Source organism: Triticum aestivum, chromosome 2D (genome assembly GCF_018294505.1).
Source record: "Triticum aestivum cultivar Chinese Spring chromosome 2D, IWGSC CS RefSeq v2.1, whole genome shotgun sequence".
NCBI classification, from domain to species: domain Eukaryota; kingdom Viridiplantae; phylum Streptophyta; class Magnoliopsida; order Poales; family Poaceae; genus Triticum; species Triticum aestivum.
The window spans coordinates 150,458,167-150,478,612 of record NC_057799.1 but is presented as its reverse complement, the minus strand read 5'-3'; the positions used below and the strand labels follow the sequence as shown (position 1 = coordinate 150,478,612).

General features: G+C 44.0%; 1 non-coding gene across 1 annotated transcript; it reads left to right on the top strand.

The window, feature by feature from the left end:
• The first annotated feature begins 698 nt into the window (after nt 1-698).
• Nucleotides 699-769, top strand: TRNAC-GCA (transfer RNA cysteine (anticodon GCA)). Its single transcript has one exon. It is a non-coding gene; the product is annotated as a tRNA-Cys (tRNA).
• Nucleotides 770-20,446: the final 19,677 nt, after the last annotated feature.

Here is a 20,446-nt window from a genome sequence, read left to right as displayed (position 1 = left end):
TGGTTTTCACTGGGATAAAGTGAGCTATCTTGGTCAACCGATCCACTACTACCCAGATAGAGTCATATCCCGATCGGGTCCTGGGTAATCCGGTGATAAAATCCATGCCAAGTTTATCCCACTTCCATTCGGGTATCGGCATAGGCTGCAGTAATCCTGCTGGTTTCTGATGTTCTGCCTTCATTCTCTGACATACATCACATACGGCTACATACTCGGCGATATCCTTCTTCATTCCAGTCCACCAGAAATGCTCCTTCAAATCCAAATACATCTTGGTGTTTCCAGGGTGTATCGAGTATGGTGAGTCATGAGCTTCCTGTAGTATCAACTTCCTGATCTCTGCATTATTGGGCACATAAATGCGGTCCTCAAACCACAAGGTGTCGTGCTCATCTTCGCGAAAACCTTTGGACTTTTCTTTGCTCATTCCCTCCTTGATCTCGGCAATTTCCTTGTCATCCTTCTGAGCTTCCCGAATCTTTCCCAACAATGTAGAATGAACTTCCATTGCTGCAACAAAACCTCTAGGAACAATCTCCAAACAAAGTTCCCTGAGATCCTCGGCTAACTCCTTCGGCATCCCTCCCATTAAGAGAGTATTGGCATAACTCTTTCGGCTCAAAGATAAAAGGGGCTTTTCGTAAGAAAACGTGGATGAATACTTGCTGTTTTCTAGATTTTTGATCGGATTTTTTGGCGGCATGGCCAAGCGGTAAGGCAGGGGACTGCAAATCCTTTAGCCCCAGTTCAAATCTGGGTGCCGCCTGATCAATAAAATACTTAGGTTTTTTTTATATCTGCTACAACATTTGCCTTTCCCGGATGATAATGCAGCTTCATGTCATAATCCTTTATAAGCTCCAACCATCTCCTCTACCTGAGGTTCGGCTCCTTTTGGGTGAATATGTACTTCAAACTCTTATGATTCGTGTACACATCACAAGGGTTTCCAATAAGAAAGTGTCTCCAGGTCTTGAGTGCATGCACTACGGCTGCTAACTCCAAATCATGCGTGGCATAATTTAAATCATGCGGTCGAAGCTGTCGTGAGGCATATGAAACAACTCTTCCATCTTGCATAAGTACTCCTCCAAGTCCTAAGCGAGATGCGTCACAATACACTTGGAAATCCTTGCGTATATCCGGCAGAATCGGCACTGGGCTGTAGTCAGTCGTTTCTTCAACTCCTGGAAACTGGCCTCACATTCTTCTGTCCATTTGAACTTGGTGTCCTTCTTCAACAACTCCGTCATGGGCTTCGCAATTTTAGAGAAATTCTCAATAAATCTCCGATAATATCCAGCGAGTCCAAGAAAACTGCGGATCTCCCCAACTATAGTGGGTGCCAACCACTCAGTGACTGACTGGACCTTGGTAGGATCCACTGCTATACCTTTTCCTGATATAACATGTCCAAGGAATCCAACTTCCTTCAACCAAAACTCACATTTGCTGAACTTGGCATACAACTGATGCTCCCTGAGCTTCTCGAGAACTAAAAGCAAATGTTCCTTGTGTTCCTCTTCATTCTTTGAGTATACCAAGATATCATCAATGAACACCACTACAAACTTATCCAAGAACTCCATGAACACCTTGTTCATCATACTCATGAAATAGGCAGGGGCATTAGTCAATCCAAATGACATAACCGTATACTCGTACAACCCGTACCTTGTGGTGAAAGCTGTCTTAGGTATATCTTTCTCTCGAATCTTCAACTGGTGGTATCCAGATCGCAGATCGATCTTTGAAAACACTTTAGCTCCTTGCAGCTGGTCAAACAAATCATTGATCATCGGCAATGGGTACTTGTTCTTGATCATCACTTCATTCAGCGCACGATAGTTAACAACCATCCTCAACGATCCATCCTTCTTTTCAACCAAGAGTACTGGGGCTCCCCATGGTGATGAACTTCGTCGGATGTAACCTTTCTCCAATAACTCCTTAATCTGTTTCTTGATCTCCTCCAGATCATTCGCGGGCATCCGATATGGTCTCTTCGATATAGGGCTGGAGCCTGGCAACAGCTCTATCAAAAACTCGATGTCTCGATCTGGCAGCATGCCTGGTAGTTCCTCTGGAAACACATCCGGGTAATCCTTCACAACAGGCACTTCCTCTTGAACAACTCCCGTGAGAGAATTTACTTGGGTTCTCCTTGACGCATGCCTGGATACATATTTAATCCTTTTTTCCTCCGGGTTGGTAAGCAAAATTGACTTACTGGCGCAATCGATGTTTCTTCCATACATCGATAGCCAATCCATTCCCAGTATCACATCCAAACCTTGCGACTCCACAATTATCAAGTCGGATGGGAAAACATGAGTACCTATGGTTAATGGCATCTGAAAACATCCACTGCTTGCCATATACTCAGCTCCGGGTGAGGTTACTAGCATAGGTGTCCTAAGAACTTTAGTGGGCAACTTATACTTATCCACAAATCCCCTTGATATGTATGAATGCGACGCACCGGTATCAAAAAGAATGTGCAGTAAATGACTTAACTAAAAACTTACCGATAACTGCATCTGGCTGCTCTTCAACCTCCTCCACGTTCACGTGGTTCACTTGTCCTTTGTTAAATGGATTGGGCTTCTTCCCAGAACTCACATTACCATTTCCGTTCTTCGCTTCAGGGCACTCAGTGGCATAGTGTCCAGTCTTCCCGCACTTGAAACAAGTAATGTGACTTAGGTCCCTCTTGGCGGGTGTGGCTGGATTGGAGCGGTTCTGATTGCTGCTTGCTCCATTCCCATTCCCATTCTTTGGGCCATTATGACTATGAGAACTTCCTCCATTGTGAGTGTGGCCTCCATGGTTATGGGTAAGTCCTCCCAAGTTCGGGGTAAAGCGAGGCTTCTGTTGAGCTCCTGAATTGTACTTCCCTTGTCCATACTTCCTCTTGCGGCTCTCTATCTGCTGCTGCTGCTTCCCTTCGATCATGAGAGCCTTATCTACCAACTCCTGGTAGTTGTTAAATGTTGCCACCATTAACTGCATACTCAACTCATCATTCAGCCCTTCCATAAACTTCTCCTGCTTTGCGGCATCTGTGGCCACATCATCTGGGGCATAGCGGGATAACTTGCTAAACTCATCCACGTACTGCCCCACAGTACGGTTCCCCTGGCGTAAGTTGCGAAACTCACGCTTCTTCATGCTCATAGCTCCAGTTGAGACATGGGCGGTGTGGAATGCTTGCTGAAACTGCTCCCAAGTGACATTGGCTATAGGAAAAGTGGCTATGTAATTCTCCCACCATGAGGCTGCTGGTCCATCCAAATTGTGTGCAGCAAAATGACCTTCTCAGCATTTGTGCAACCTGCGGTGGTCAACTCCGTTCCAATCCTGCGTAGCCAGTCATCAGCAACTATTGGCTCGGTGCTACTGGAAAACACCGGCGGCTGCAACCTCAGAAAACGGGCTAAGTTGTCAACTGGAGGTGGTGGCGGTGGGTTGTTGTTGTTGTTGTTGTTGTTGTTGTTGTTGTTGCCTTGGTTCTGAACTACCAACTACATCAAGGCATTCCGCTGCTGGATCAACTGAGTGAGCTCCGGTGGGAAGACAAATCCGGTATCACGTCTCGGAGGCATCTGATGGGTTTAGAGGGGAGAGATTAGAATAGAAGGAGGTCTAGTGAGAAAGCACTACCCATATGCACATGAGACAAACACAATCATATCACATCACTCAATCAATCAAGCAAGGGCATACAATCAGTCTAACTATCGTACAGTGCTCAGACTATACTATATACATGGGGGAAATACTACTTGGTCATATGATGGTCTACTAGAAATTTTGATCGGTGGAAGACTCCATGATATCCGCTCCAGCTTCGTCTTCATAGTCATCATCACTGCTGTCGGGGTCGGAGTCGGTGTCGTCGATGATGATGTAGTCTTCAGAACGAATGTCTTTGGATTGATCATCATCCCCTCCTGGTGCGGGATCTCCCATGAATACTCCGATCTTCTTTATCAGGTCGTCATTCTTCTCCAATAGTATTGTGATTTCTTCCTCGTATCCGTCATGCGTAGACTTGAGTTCCTCTTCTAGCTCCATGTTCCTGGTCATCGCCTTCTTCAAATCCATCATGCTTGCGCACATCTGGTTCTCCTGACGTCGAATGTGCTGGTTTAACTCCTAGATGAAAGCTGCAATGGACCTGTCCTTCCTTGTGCAAATCATCTCCCATTGCTCATCTCGGCGCCCACATATCTGGTAGATAGTGTCGTTCAGCTCCTGTTGGTAGACTTCTCCAATACGTCCCATAGAAACGTGGGATGCCATACTCTTGCCTAGACTCCAGGTTGGTGCATCAAATGAAAACTCTATGGGCTCAGTGACTGGCGTGAATGTCCTTCCTGGAACTTGAACTCGAATCATCCAACGCTCCTCTTCTGGTAGAGTGGCGGTGTAGGTCCCGGTGAAGCTTGGTATTCCGATATTCAGGTACCTAGTGACTTCCTTCAAATTTCGTCCAAAGGGTGTGTCTTCATCCGGTTCTGCTAACTTGTTCCTTGAGTCTGCCATCCTAAAGAGTAGCAAATGGAGAGGAGTCGGAAATGAGTAGAGAAGAGTGACCTATGGCTCATCTTAGTGGTCGTGTCCGACATTCAGCGTGTGCTCTGATACCATCTTGTAGCGACCCGACCTCAGACGGTCAAGTCTCTGTGCTTCAGTGTCATCCCTGGATCGGTAATGCTGACACACAGTACTCGAAGGATTTATAACAGAGTAGCAATCACACACTTATTACATCGATAGTCTCCAAAGAGAACTTATTACAATAAATATGGCTTAAGGCCATCTAAATAAGATAACATCGGAAGGCTTGGAAGATAAAGTGAGTCCATCAACTCCAACGGGATAGCTGAGTGCATGACAACGGCCTAGCGAACCTTACTCCTCGTCTGAAAAGTCTGCAACATGATACATTGCAGCCCGAAAATGGGTCAGCACATGGAATATGCTGGCAATGTAACACAGTAGAGTATGAACAGATAAATGCTATCACTACAGGCATATATGGCTGGTGGAGGCTGTATGGTTATAATGTTTTTGCGAAAAGCCAATTTTTTCCTACAACAAAGGAATATATTTTATTTAACTATCATGGTAGTTGAAACATCATTGAGAAGGTTCCTCCAACTCAACCCCAATTAAAAGTAATTATCAAAAGTGCGTTATATTGACTAGAGGGGGGTGAATAGGCGATTTTTATGAATTCTTCACTGAGGAATTTGCGGGTGAGGAAATTCCTTAGCGAAGAACTACTTGCAGCGGAATAAGTACTCAAGAGTAAGCATAGCAGAACATAGGCATGGTCATCATGATGAAATGAAGACAAACACAGAGTACAGAAAGGGTAAACACAGGATAGCAGAGGATGAAGACAAACAGACTGAAGAAATTGAACTGAGGAAATTGAGAAAGTATTCAGTCAAAGTCTTCAAACACAGATATGAACAAGTGCATAACACAGTTATGAAGAAATGAAAGAGTTGAGGAAATAGAACCAGTAGGCTTGGTGAAGACAATGATTTGGTAGACCAGTTCCAACTGCTGTCTCAGTTGTACATCTGGTTGGAGCGGCTAGGTATTTAAACATGAGGACACACAGTCCCGGACACCCAGTCCTGAACACACAGTCCAGGACACCTAGTCCTCACCATATTCTCCTTGAGCTAAGGTCGCAGAGACCTCACCCAATCATTCGTGGTAAGTCTTCAGGTGACTTCCGAACCTTCACAAACTCGGTCACTCGGCGATCCACAATTTGCTCTTGGATGCTCTAGACCATGACGCCTAACCGTTTGGAAGAAGCACAGTCTTCAAAGGTAACAAGCGTTGGATCCACGCAGGATCAATCTCTTCAGTGATGCTCAATCACTTTGGGTTTGTAGGTGTTTGGGTTTGGGTTTTTTCCTCACTTGATGATTTTCGCTCAAAGTCCTCGGAGGATGGGATGCTCTCAAATGACAAGTGTCAGTTTCTCTCAGAGCAGCCAACCAGCTAGTGGTTGTAGGGGGCGACTATTTATAGCCTAGGGAGCAGCCCGCATGATAAGACATAAATGCCCTTCAATGATATGACCGTTAGGTGGGTAGATATTTTGGGACAACTGGCGCATAGCACAGCAACGGTCGGAAATTTGAGGTTCAAATTCCTCAGGGCTATCATGTTCCTCACTGTGTAGGCAATCCACAATGGTGAATTCCTAACTCCTCAGTCAGAACAAATTCCTCAGAGACCAGAAGAACTTCATCTCTGTCACTGAAGAATATGACTGAACTGTATGAGATTTCCAATGGCTTCACTCGAAGGGATTGGTAGGTGTAGGATTTTGAGTTGAGCATCACATGGAAATTTTTCCTTAGTATTTCCTCGACCCCCTTTAACAGTACGGTGTTTCCTATGACTCAAGAAAGAGAAAATGAAACTACGAAAACAAAAGTCTTCACGCTTCATATTCCTCAAATGAATACCAAGTCTTCAAGGTCACACCAATTTCTTCACCTTCAAAGTCTTCAGAAAGTCTTCAGAAATCCAAAGTCTTCAGTCGAAGAACTTCATTTTTAGGGATCGACTTTCTCTGTAATTATCAAACTCCTCATAGGCTTATAGATCTGTGTACACTCACAAACGCATTAGTCCCTTAACCTATAAGTCTTCAATACACCAAAATCACTAAGGAGCACTAGATGCACTTACAATCTCCCCCTTTTTGGTGATTGATGACAATATAGGTTAAGTTTTCAACGGGGATAAACATATGAAGTGTAAATACTGATATTGAGGAATTTGATTGCAAGATATAGAAGAACTCCCCCTAAAGATGTGCATAGTGAGGAATTTGCTTTTGAAGCAATGCACACTTGAAGAGTTGAATCATGGAGATCTCCCCCTATATCTTGTAATTCATACACGCATTTGACATAATATATGAAGAATTTGAAATGCATGATGAAATATGGTGACTGATGTAATTCAGCATGCGTGCAATAACATTAACGAGGAATGCAGAAGAAACAGCAAAAGTATCAGGTCACCATAGAGTTTAAGTTTACAACTCGATCCAGCAAAGTCTTCAAAACAACGAGAGTTGCAACTTAAAAAAATGCCCATTTAAGATAGACTCGCTTGAAGACTAACTCAAATTTTTCCCCCTTTGACATCAAATGACCATAAGGGTTGAAAATGAGGACTAACGCCCCTGAAGAATATCAAGGTGATGAAGGAGCGTCAGCGTTGTTGGGGTCGGTTGTTGGAGTAGGGCCTGCCGCAGTGTCGTCCAAATCTTCATGTTCATCAGTGTCATGTGATGAAGAATAGGAGCTGGCCACCAAGGAAGGAACCTTGACCTTCTTGTACTTCTTCGGAGGAGGTGCAGCCCAGTCAAGATCAGCCTTGAGACCCATTGTCGTCAGATCTTCTTCACTATAGACTTGAGACAGAACAGCCCAGGTGCGGTTGAGGATTTCATGAAGGTAGTAGTGGTTTTTCTTCGCTGCATTGTGGGTAGCAGTTATGTTGTGAAGAATTGAACCAAACTGACGCTTGACCCATTTCTGATTGCGATCAACCTTCTGGTGAAGACTGAGGAGAAGCTCATGGTCAGTCATCACCCTGGGTGCTGTGCCTTGAGGATTTTGCTTGGGTGCGTTGGCGGCAGAGTCATGGGTGGCAGAGTCATCATTGGTGGAGTAGGATGCAGCCTTGCGAAATTGTCCATCCAATGGACGAATGCCTTCATCAATTACAGCAGTAGCCTTGCCCTTTTCATCAGCTGAGGAAATGTCCGTTTGAGGACTTCAATTGGGGGCAAGTAGCTGCAATGGTTCAGTGTATCAGCTTTGTAGTTGAGTGAAGACCTTGTCCTGATGAATCTCATAATCCAAGGTGCATAAGGCTTCAACTCAAATGGTGACATGGCGACATTAGCCAGAGTCCTCATGAAGAAATCATGGAAGTTGATGGGAATGCCATGAATGATATTGAAAAGCAGATTCTTCATGATGCCAACGACTTCTTCTTCATTTGAGTCGTGGCCCTTGATTGGACACAATGTCTTCGTCAGAATGCGATAGACAGTCCAAGGCACATACAGCAATTCCCTCACAAGGAATTTTGTTCTTGAGGTCTGACCTGGCTTCAAAGGCTTCATCAGCACTTGCATGTAGTGATCGGTTAGCTCAAGTTCATTGTAGACGCAACAAGCACCTTCAAGGGGCGGACTGAGAGGTAAGGCACGAAGCAATTCAATAGTTGGTGCCTTGTAGTGAGTGTTTTCAGACAACCAGTCCAGCACCCATGAATTCACATCTTTAGAATTTCCGGTCATGTGCAGCGCTGCATAGAATTGAAGAATAAGTTCTTCATTCAATCACAGATGTCAGTGCAGAAATTTAACAGTCCAGCGTCCTGAAGAACACTGAGGACTGGCTCGAAGCACGGCAGAGATTCCATGTCCACGTGAGGAATGTGCTCATGATCGAAGACTTTGTCTTTGTCGAACAGCACTAAGGACTAGAAATTTGCCTGGCTGGCAGTCCAGAAACGCCTCTTCCGTATGCGAGCAGAGTCATAAGGGTTGTAATCAGTGAAGAATACATGCTCGCCAAAGAAGGCATCAGTCTTGAATTTTTTCTTCCTGGAGAATGGATCCTTTGGTTTGGGCAGAGGAGTGTCAGTGAGTTGCATCACAACCTCAGGAATCGCAATCTCAGGTTCTTCAGGCTGAGGAATTTCTGGTTCCTCTTCAGTGGCAGCCTGGTTCTTGAATTCTTCATTTTCAGTTTCTTCAGCACTAGTGGCTGGAATGTCTTCATGAGCTTCATCAGATCCCATTTGAACTGTAGTGACTGGGGACTGAGGAATTTGCTGCAGTGGAGTGGAGAATTGGGGTGCTGACTTTTCCAAAAGTCATCATTCATCATAGGTGTGGTACAACCAATGTCCACATCTTCATCTTCACTTTCTTCAACGCCGGCCTCTTCAGCAGTAAACTGAGGCACAGGCGAGGAAACAACTGGGGTTGAAGGGATTTCATCCACTTCAATTTCTTCATCCATCTGCTCTGACTTAGCAGCAGAAGGAGTTTCTTCATCAGATCCGCTAGGGATCACATATTCTTCATCAAAAGGAACAAGGTCCTTTGATGGCATGGTTGAGATTGGAACAGCATCAATCGGGTTTGCAAAAGAGCTGGTCATTGGCTTCATTTTCTTCGAAGCAGAAGAATCTGAAGAAGTTGATGCTTTCCTTTTCTTCACTGCTGCACGCTCTGTAGCCTTGGTCTTCTTCACATCTGATGCAGATTGAAGGATTGGAGTTGGAGTAGGCGCAGGTGGAGCAGAGGAATTTGGTGCGGTTCCTTCAGGCACAACTGATGCAGTTGCCCTGACCTCTTCATTTTCTTCAGGCGCACCACAAGTGGGTGCCCTGGGAATTTCATCAGCGGCTGGAATGTAGTCATCAGCCCTGGAACTCACATTATCTTCAGCAGCCTGATTGTCATCAGCGGTGCTGGCATGTTCTTCAGTTTGCTGAGCAGATGCTTCAGCCGGAGTGACTTCAATATGCACAGGGGCAGCGGCACTTGAAGTGAGTGTCTTCGTCAGATTGACGAACCTGACCTTGGCTCCTTTCCAATCAGCATAGTAAGTGTTGAAATAATCGCTGAGGAGTTTGATTTCAGACTGGAGCTTTACGAGTTCATCAGTTGTCATAGAGACAACGTTGTTCTTCAGAAACTTCTCCTTCCTGTACTGTGCTTTCTTGAGTTGCCTGGCCTTCTCATATTTCCATTTTTCTTCACTGATGAAATGGGTCAGCATGTGACTTTGCCCAGGTGTCAACTTGAAATCAGGCATAGGAGTGTTTGGGTCCTTGTGCCAGAGATCAATATAGTCGAGGATCAGCTTTGGATCCAAAAGAAGTGGCACTTCTGTGCCCTTGGCTCTAGTGGCCCTGACTTGCCTGTCTATGATGATCTTAGCAAGTTCTTCATCATCAGCTTCATCATCTTCAGACGGTACTTGGAAGGCGACCTGCTTCTTCTAAGGACTTGGGCGAGAGCCTCATCCTGCAGTGGTCTTAGTCTTCAGCAGAGAGGGTCCTGTTGAAGAATATGGTGCAGCTGAGGAACTAGCTGAAGCTCCTGAGGCAACGTGGCAAGATTCACAGGTGCTGAGGATTTTGTCGGAGCAGCTGAGGACTTTGGAGGAGCAGGAGCGGCTTGAGCAATTGGCCGTGAGGGCATAGCTGAGGAAATTGGCTGTGAGGGCATTGAAGAAGAGGCACTTGGCTTGTGCGCAGGCTTCTTTGCCATGGATTTCTTCGGCCTTATAGAGGCCTCAGCAGTAGCGGCAGTGGAATCTTCGTTGAATTTCCTCACTGCATCTTTTGCCTGTTTGGCTAACTTGGCCTGGCGCTTGGCCCATTCTTCAGGAAAATCCTCACCGCGCTTGATGCTAGTGGGATCTGCCTCTTGGCCAAGTGCCAATGGAGGTCTTGAGCATGGAGGAGTAACAGCGAATTTCTTCATGTATTTTGGAGTCACATACCTGTACTCCCTCCACTCTTTTTCCCATCTCCTTTCTATCCTCTGAATGCGCACCTTGCGCTGATTTTTATCTTCCTCAGGGGGTGTGCAGTACCCAGCATAAATGTCCTCAAGGATTTCAAAGGCAGTATTGACCTCAGGCCTCTTTCCTCCTTTCTGTGGCCTCTTTTCATTAGCCATTTTCTTTAGTTGAGGAATTTGAACAAATGAACTCTCTGAAGAAGTATGCAACTTTTCTTCAAGGAACGCTGCAAATGAATTAAGTTGATGAGAACCTAGTGATTCAGCAGCGGACATGAGTACCTGTGAAGAGAGTATAGTTGCGAGGAATTTGGAGAGGTCATATGCGTTCTTAGAAGGTTTTTCAATAAGAACAAGTTTGAGGAATTGGACCAGATGAGTCTTGAAGAATTTCACTACGCGTTCTTTGTCTTAGGTTCCAGAGTTGTATAGATTGAAGATCCACACAATTGAGGAATCTTGAAGAAAAGTGATGCTTAGAGAAACGAATCAAGAGCAGATGACATGTGAGGTGTTTAGTGTGTGAGGATTTGAAGAAAAACACCTTTGAAGATTTTGTAGTAAACATTTGAATCAAAGTGGGCAGTAAAAGTAACTTTTAATTACCCTGAACGAAGAACACGGCGAACTGGGATGTGGAGAAGTGAAGCTCGTCTGTGCAGATCTTCCACGCCCTAACTTGGCGGAGGAAGACGGCTACGGCGGCGGCGGAGTGAAGATTTCCGCGGCCGGCGTGAGTACGGCGGCGACGAGGTCGAGGCAGTGAAGCTCTTCCTCACCGGCGATGATGATGTAGCGGCGGTGCTAGGGTTTGAGAAGCTCGAGCTTGGAGAGAGGTCGAGCGGAGTAAAAGAAGTGAGGAAGAGGAGAGGGGGTATTTATAGCCACGGTAAAAACGGTTCGCCCGAAGAAATTGGACGAACGTGCCCCTGACCCTTCTCATTCGCATGACATGTGTCACCCACGTACTAAGAAGTGGAGATCGTGTTAGATCGTGGGTGAATAGATAAGTATATCGTGGGAAGCGGAACGGTTTGAGCGGCAAAGCCGAAAATTTGGATAAGATAAGTTAAAAGTTCCGTTCGCAAATTCTTCAGCTGACAAGGACGCAATGAAGATTTTGTATGAGTTTCAAATAGAACGCACATGAAGAATTTGTGAATAGATTGGGTTGAGTATAGCATAGAGGGGGAAGGGTTCGATCACATTCACTTAGCAGAAAAACCAACTTGAAGAATTAGTCATAAGTGAATGTTGTAGAGGGCATAAACTCATATATATATATATAGCCAATGAAGAGAAACGACGGAAACAGTGAAGATTTTGCAAAGTTGAAGAATATGAACAACTGAGGAATTTCAAAACTGAGGAAAAACTCAAATTGAAGATTTTCAACTTTTGTGGTGGTGTGACCCACCGTATAAGAATGATGATTTCAGACACCGCGTACAATTGTCGTAGGGTTCTGAGAATCAAATTCTTCATTAATTTCTTCACACTTAGAGTGTTATTCTTCATTGATTGAAGAAAAACGTTTCTTCATGTGTTGCACATCTAAGTCATCAATTTTGCATAAGTGTTAGGATGAGTGTCCTTTTTAAAGAACATTCGAAGATTCTAAGATATTTAGCTCACACCGCAACTTGCTAAATCTCTTCTCATCCAAGGGCTTTGTGAAGATATCGGCTAGCTGTTCTTCAGTCTTCACATGCTCAATAGAAATGTCGCCCTTCAACACATGATCGCGAAGAAAATGATGACGAATCTAAATGTGCTTTGTCTTTGAGTGTTGAACTGGGTTGTGAGCAATCTTGATGGCACTCTCATTGTCACAGAAGAGAGGCACATTCTTCACGTTGACGTCGTAGTCCTTGAGAGTTTGCTTCATCCACAGCAATTGAGCACAGCAAGAACCAGCAGCAATGTACTCAGCTTCAGCAGTAGACAATGATACGCAGTTCTGTTTCTTCGAGGACCAACAGACCAAAGATCGTCCGAGGAAATGACATGTACTAGATGACTTGCGATCCACGCGATCACCAGCATAGTCAGAGTCAGAATATCCAACGAGATCAAAATATGAGCCCTTGGGGTACCATAATCCTAGTGTTGGTGTGTGAGCTAGATATCGAAGAATATGCTTCACAGCCTTATGGTGTGATTCCTTCGGTGTAGCTTGAAATCGGGCACACATGCAAACACTAAGCATAATATCTGACCTAGATGCACATAAGTACCATAAAGAACCAATCATGGAGCGTTATACCTTTTGATCGAAGTCAAGATCATTTTCATCAGTGCACAGATGGCCATTTGTGGGCATAGGAATTTTGACGCCTTTGCAATCTTGCATGCCGAATTTCCTCAATACATCCTTGAGGTATTTCTCCTAAGATATGAATATGCCATTGCGCTGTTGACGAATTTGAAGACCTAAGAAGAATTTCAACTCTCCCATCATAGACATTTGATATTCTTCACTCATCATATAGGCAAATTCATCACTATAACGTTGGTCAGTACAGCCAAAGATAATATCATCAACATATATTTGGCACACAAACAATTCACCATCACAAGATTTAGTGAAAAGAGTAGGGTCGATTGAACCGGGTTTGAAGCCTTTCTTCATGAGGAATTCCTTCAAAGTATCATGCCATGCCCGAGGGGCCTGCTTTAGGCCATAGAGGGCCTTATTGAGTCTGAAGAATTTGTCGGGATGCTTTGGATCTTCAAAACCAGGGGGTTGAGCAACATATACTTCTTCCTCAAGCTTACCATTGAGGAATGCACTTTTCACATCCATTTGATATAAAGTGATATCATGATGGTTAGCACAAGCAAGTAATATGCGAATAGCTTCAAGTCTAGCAACAGGTGCAAAAGTTTCATCAAAATCAATTCCTTCAACCTGTGTGTAGCCTTGAGCTACAAGCCGTGCCTTATTCCTCACCACAAGGCCATTTTCATCTTGCTTGTTGTGGTAGATCCACTTTGTGCCAATGATATTGTGCTTGCGAGGATCTGGATGTTTTTAACTAGTTCCCAGACGTTGTTGAGTTTGAATTGATGTAATTCTTCTTGCATGGCCTGAATCCACTCAGGCTCCAGAAATGCTTCATCTACCTTAGTGGGCTCTGTGATAAAAACAAAAGCATAGTGCCCACAAAAGTTAGATAAATGTGAAGCTTTTGAGCGTGTGAGAGGACCTGGTGCTTCAATGTCATCGATGATCTTTTCAACTTGCACTTCTTTTGCAACGCGAGGATGAGTTGGTTGTCGTCGAGGAATTTGATCAGCATTTTCTTCAGCACCATTTTCTTCAGCAATTTCTTCAGGTGCATTAGCTCGACGTTCTTCACGTTCTGGAATGAATTCTTCAGCAGATTCTTCGGTAGGAATGACATCCTCAGTAGCCTTGAACTTGATAGTTTCCTCAGGTGCTGGTTCATCTATCACAGAGGGTAGGTGCTCTCTTTGCGAGCCATTAGTTTCATCGAACCGCACATCTACAGTTTTAACAACCTTGTGAAGAATGGCGTTGAAGACTCTGTAGGTGTGTGAGTCCTTTCCGTAACCAAGCATAAAACCTTCATGTGCTTTCGGTGCAAATTTAGCATTGTGATGAGGATCTCTAATCCAACATTTAGCACCGAAGACTTTGAAATAACTCACATTTGGTTTCTTGTTAGTGAGGAGTTCATAGGCAGTCTTCTTGAAGATTTGTGAAGATATACCCTGTTGATGATGTGGCACGCAGTATAAATTGCCTCAATCCAGAAGTGACGAGGCGTCTTGTACTCATCAAGCATAGTGCGAGCCATCTCAACAAGAGTTCTGTTCTTGCGCTCCACAACGCCATTTTGCTGAGGAGTGTAAGGAGCAGATAACTCATGAGTAATACCAAGTTCATCAAGATAGTCATCAAGACCAGAATTCTTGAACTCAGTTCCATTGTCACTTCTGATGTGCATGATCTTCACACAAAAGTTGGTTGAAGCCCTCGAGGAAAATCATTTGAACACTTCCTGCACTTCATGTTTGTAAGGAACAATGTGTACCCATGTGTAAGGAGAGTAATCATCAACAATAACAAGCCCATAGAGAGATGCGTCATTTGTGACAGCTGAGTAATGGTTAGGACCAAAGAGGTCCATGTGAAGCAATTAGAATGGTCAAGTAGTGGTCATGATAGTTTTTGCTGGATGCTTAGCCTTGGTCATCTTTCCAGCTTCACAAGCTCCACATAGGTGATCCTTGAGGAATTTGACATTCTCAATGCCAATGACATGCTTCTTCTTCACAAGCGTGTGCAAATTCCTCATGCCTGCATGACCAAGTCGTCGATGCCATAGCCATCCTTCTGAAGCTTTCGCAAGTAGGCACACGGTTGGTTGCGGTCCTGTAGAGAAATCAACAATATACAAGTCTCCTCTCCTAAAGCCTTCGAAGACTTTGGAATTGTCAGCTTCCATAACCACAACACAACGATACTTGCCAAAGACAACTACCATATCAAGATTGCAAAGCATTGAGACAGACATGAGGTTGTATCCTAAGGACTCGACAAGCATGACTTTGTCCATGTGTCGATCCTTTGTGATCGCAACCTTACCTAGACCCAATACCTGACTTTTGCCTTTGTCAGCGAAGATGATATGCTTCAGATGTGATGGTGATAAGGGAGCATCAATCAATAGATTCTTGTCACCAGTCATGTGATTTGTACATCCACTATCGAGGACCCACTCAGTGGCTTTGGGTTGATCATCCTCCAGATGAATTAGTGCAGCTTACGAACTTCATATACTTCATCAGTGAAGAATATGACATCAATTCATCAGATCAATTTCATCAAGCAATATAACAGATAAAGCAGTATGAGGACGTGAGAAATGAAAGTTCATTTCTTCATGATTAGCCCGCGTCCTTTCAGGCAAACTTCAGGTCTCCAGCAAATTCTTCAGACATTCAAGTATGTCTGGAGACCTGACCCTGCAGAAGAGATTAGTTCTTTTTCTTCACCACTCACATCTGAAGGGGTGGCGAAGAGTTCATCACTCTGCGAGCTCCATATGAGAAAGGTGGCATAGAAGCCAATCCGTTTCGTTTCACATAAGAGAAGTTAGGGTAAGCATATGAATAAGCAGAGAAATTCTTTGAGGACTTATGAACATAATGATTAGAAGAATAATGCTCATATTCATAGCCCTTAGCTCTTCCCTACGAAACAGAGTTGTTAGCACGATGATGTTCATATGAGGACTTTGATCCTTTTGAGGAATATGATCCACGTGAGGAATTCGATCCGTATGAGGACTTGGATCCATATGAAGAATTTGGTCCACATGAAGAATTTGATCTGGGGTTCCTATTCTTCATAGGTGGTGTCATGAGGACATTCACCTGAAGACTTTCAAGGCACCTTTTGGGAACCCAGATTTTCTTCATAGGAGAACCGTTCCTGCAGTTAGTGCCAACATATCTAGCAAATACTTCACCATTCTGATTTTTAAACAGTTTATAGTTGGAGTCAAATGACTCATCAGATGAATGAGAAGATTCACATGTAAAGCCAGATAGATTAGATGGATCAACTAGAGGTCCCTTTGCAGCAACCCATGAGGTTTTGGGGTACTGCTCAGGCTTCCAATATGTACCATCAGCATTGAGTTTTCTCTCAAAGGCAATACCCTCTTTCCTAGGGTTTCTGTTGAGGATCTGCTTTTTAAGCACATCACAAAGAGTCTGATGCCCTTTGAGACTTTTGTACATGCCTGTCATGTACAATTCCTTCAGCCCTGCATCGTTAGTGATACTAGCAATGTCCTCAGATGTGGAAATAATGATTGCAGAGACATTTGAGGAATTTGTAGCATTAGGAGCATTTGAACATTCAGGTGAAGAATTAGCAGATTAACGTTCAATGCATTTCAAACATGGAGGAACAAATTCTTCCTGAGCAGCGCTGATTTGTTGAGCAAGTAATGAATCGCGCTCCTTCTGAAGATCTTCATAACTCACTCGTAGCTTCTCAAGATCTTGCTTTCTTTGAAGAAATTCATAAGAAAGCTTCTCATGATCAGATAAGAGAGTGTTATATTGATCTTGAAGGGTGTCATACTTAGTATGAAGTCTCTGAAGACTTTCAGCCAAAGCTTTTGACTGATCCATTTCTTCACCCAACATATCATCGCTCTTACTAAGCATGTTTTGAACCTTTTCCAAAGCTCTTTGTTGTTTAGCGGCAAGGGAAACAAGCTTGACATAACCGGGTCCTAATTCATCATCAGATTCATCATCACTAGATTCAGACAGATACCATTCAGTTACCTTTTCACCATCTGCCATAAGGCATGGTGAGGAGGATGATGATTCTGGTTCGAATGTCATTGATTTGAGAGATTCCTTGAAGTCCTCAAACCGAGGATCATGACGGGTTCGATGACCTTGATAGACATCAGAGAGACGGTCCCAGATAAGCTTTGTATGATCGAGATGCATAACGTTCCTGAACTGATTTTGAGACAGGCAGGAGCAGATGACGCCCTTCGCCGTGAGGTTGAGAAGTGTGTACTTGCGAATGTCATCAGCTTCCGCCGTCTTGCACAGATCGGGAAGACCTATCTCAGTGATGGTCCACAGTTCGCTGTTCATCGCCATGAGGCGCTTCTTCATCATGGCCTTCCACTTGGGATAATCATGACCGTCAAAGATGGGAAATGTCACTTTCTTCATACCTGTGGTCGACATAACTAAAACTCCAGGCGGTTAAACCAAAATCACACAGAACAAGGGAGTACCTTGCTCTGATACCAATTGAAAGTGCGTTATATTGACTAGAGGGGGGTGAATAGGTGATTTTTATGTATTCTTCACTGAGGAATTTGCGGGTGAGGAAATTCCTTAGCGAAGAAATACTTGCAGTGGAATAAGTACTCAAGAGTAAGCATAGCAGAACATAGGCATGGTCATCATGATGAAATGAAGACAAACACAGAGTACAGAAAGAGTAAACACAGGATAGCACGGTATGAAGACAAACAGACTGAAGAAATTGAACTGAGGAAATTGAGAAAGTCTTCAGTCAAAGTCTTCAAACACAGATATGAACAAGTGCACAACACAGTTATGAGGAAATGAAAGAGTTGAGGAACTAGAACCAGTAGGCTTGGTGAAGACAATGATTTGGTAGACCAGTTCCAACTGCTGTCTCAGTTGTACATCTGGTTGGAGCGGCTAGGTATTTAAACCTAAGGACACACAGTCCCGGACACCCAGTCCTGAACACACAGTCCAGGACACCTAGTCCTCACCCTATTCTTCTTGAGCTAAGGTCGCACAGACCTCGCCCAATCACTCGTGGTAAGTCTTCAGGTGACTTCCGAACCTTCACAAACTCGGTCACTCGGCGATCCACAATTTCCTCTTGGATGCTCTAGACCATGACGCCTAACCGTCTGGAAGAAGCACAGTATTCAAAGGTAACAAGCGTCGGATCCACGCAGGATCAATCTCTCCAGTGATGCTCAATCAGTTTGGGTTTGTAGGTGTTTGGGTTTGGGGTTTTTCCTCACTTGATGATTTTCGCTCAAAGTCCTCGGAGGATGGGATGCTCTCAAATGACAAGTGTCAGTTTCTCTCAGAGCAGCCAACCAGCTAGTGGTTGTAGGGGGCGGCTATTTATAGCCTAGGGAGCAGCCCGCATGATAAGACATAAATGCCCTTCAATGATATGACCATTAGGTGGGTAGATATTTTGGGACAGCTGGCGCATAGCACAACAACGGTCGGAAATTTGAGGTTCAAATTCCTCAGGGCTATCATGTTCCTCACTATGCAGGGAATCCGCACTGGCGAATTCCTAACTCCTCAGTCAGAACAAATTCCTCAGAGACCAGAAGAACTTCGTCTCTGTCACTGAAGAATATGACTGAACTGTATGAGATTTCCAATGGCTTCACTCGAAGGGATTGGTAGGTGTAGGATTTCGAGTTGAGCATCACATGGAAATTTTTCCTTAGTATTTCCTCGACCCCCTTTAACAGTACGGTGTTTCCTATGACTGAAGAAAGAGAAAATGAAACTACGAAAACGAAAGTCTTCACACTTCATATTCCTCAAATGAATACCAAGTCTTCAAGGTCACACCAATTTCTTCACCTTCAAAGTCTTCAGAAAGTCTTCAGAAATCAAAAGTATTCAGTCGAAGAACTTCATTTTTAGGGGTCGACTTTCTCTGTAATTACCAAACTCCTCATAGACTTATAGATCTGTGTACACTCACAAACGCACTAGTCCCTTAACCTATAAGTCTTCAATACACCAAAATCACTAAGGGGCACTAGATGCACTTACAATTATCAACCCAACAAATTAAATTAACTAAAGTGATGAGATCCATATGATAATCCAAAGTCCAGATACTCAAGATGTCCATAACCGGGGACACGGCTAACCATGATTAGTTTGTACACTCTGCAGAGGTTTGCGCACTTTTCCCCACAAGACTCGATCTCCTCCGTTGAATTTCTCGCACTGCATGATGTTTGAGAAATGGATGACCGAGACACAGTCTTTCAAAAGCATTAACTCTAACCCCGGGTGGACAGTTACACCTACTTTCCCTCTACATCTGCTAGCCCACCACAGGAAGAGGTCATGCAACATACTCAACTATGCTAGAGCCCATAATAGCTTGTGGCTGCACACGTAAGTTTCTAGCATGAATAATTTTATGATCCCTTTGAGCCTAGGTGGCAGACCGTAGGATGATCACACGGGTACTCCGGGATATCCTAGGACAACACTGGATTCTCCAGGTGCCCACAAGCAGTCCATCCAGATGTGTATTAAAGTTGCCACCTTAAGTTGAACCATTAATTAACAACTCACATCTGTCATGGATCTCTCAAACCAAACCACGTCTACGAGCATAGCAATATAAGCATAACGTAGAAGTAACTCCCAAGGTTTGATAATAAACAGGGTAAAAGGTTCTACCTCATCATCTACTTCCCAAATACCCACAAGTTAAACACATCCTAATCCTGCAATGTTTGAGGATTGGAACCAATGCATAAAAACTGGGTATGAAAAGAGTATGATCAATATGTTACTTTCCTTGCTAACGATCCGCAAAACCTAATGACTCGTAGTAGCACGCTTCGCACTCCAGGAATTCTATCGCAAACAAACAACAACTTACATAAGCAATCAAGCAAAGATGCACGGGTAAAACTCGAATAAGAAGATCTAACCAGAAAGTTCAACTGAAGAACTCCGGTTTGCAAAAAAATGAAATAAAACGGAGCAACGAAACTCAAACTACGAAGTAAACAAGATTCGATTACTAATCTGGACTAAAGTAAAATTTTACTGTATCAAAATCTTGTTCAAGTTGGTCAAACAGAAAGAGAACTTCGAGACGAAGATCTAGGTGCTTGTTTCACCTGATTTGGATAAACGAGCGAAAAGATAAACTAGTTCGAAGATCATGGCAGAAATCGCGATCGAAAATAATCACGGAAAACCCTGGAAAAAGAAAAACTGACGAACAGGCTAACGAACGAGCGTTCGCTGTCTGCCACTAACGGATGAACGGCGTTCATTAACACAAATGTACGGACGAACGTCCACTGAATAAATAAACCGAGAAAACCGAACCGATCTAATAAAAAATGGATCTAGGTTTTTGAAATAAAACCAAACGGTTTTTAAATAAAACCGGCGGCTACCTCGGTAAATGTGACGACGGCGGCGGCGGCGGCGGGATATCCGGCGGGGCAGCGGGCAACTCCGGCGACGGGCGGCTCCGGCGGCGGCGGGGGGGTCGGCGGC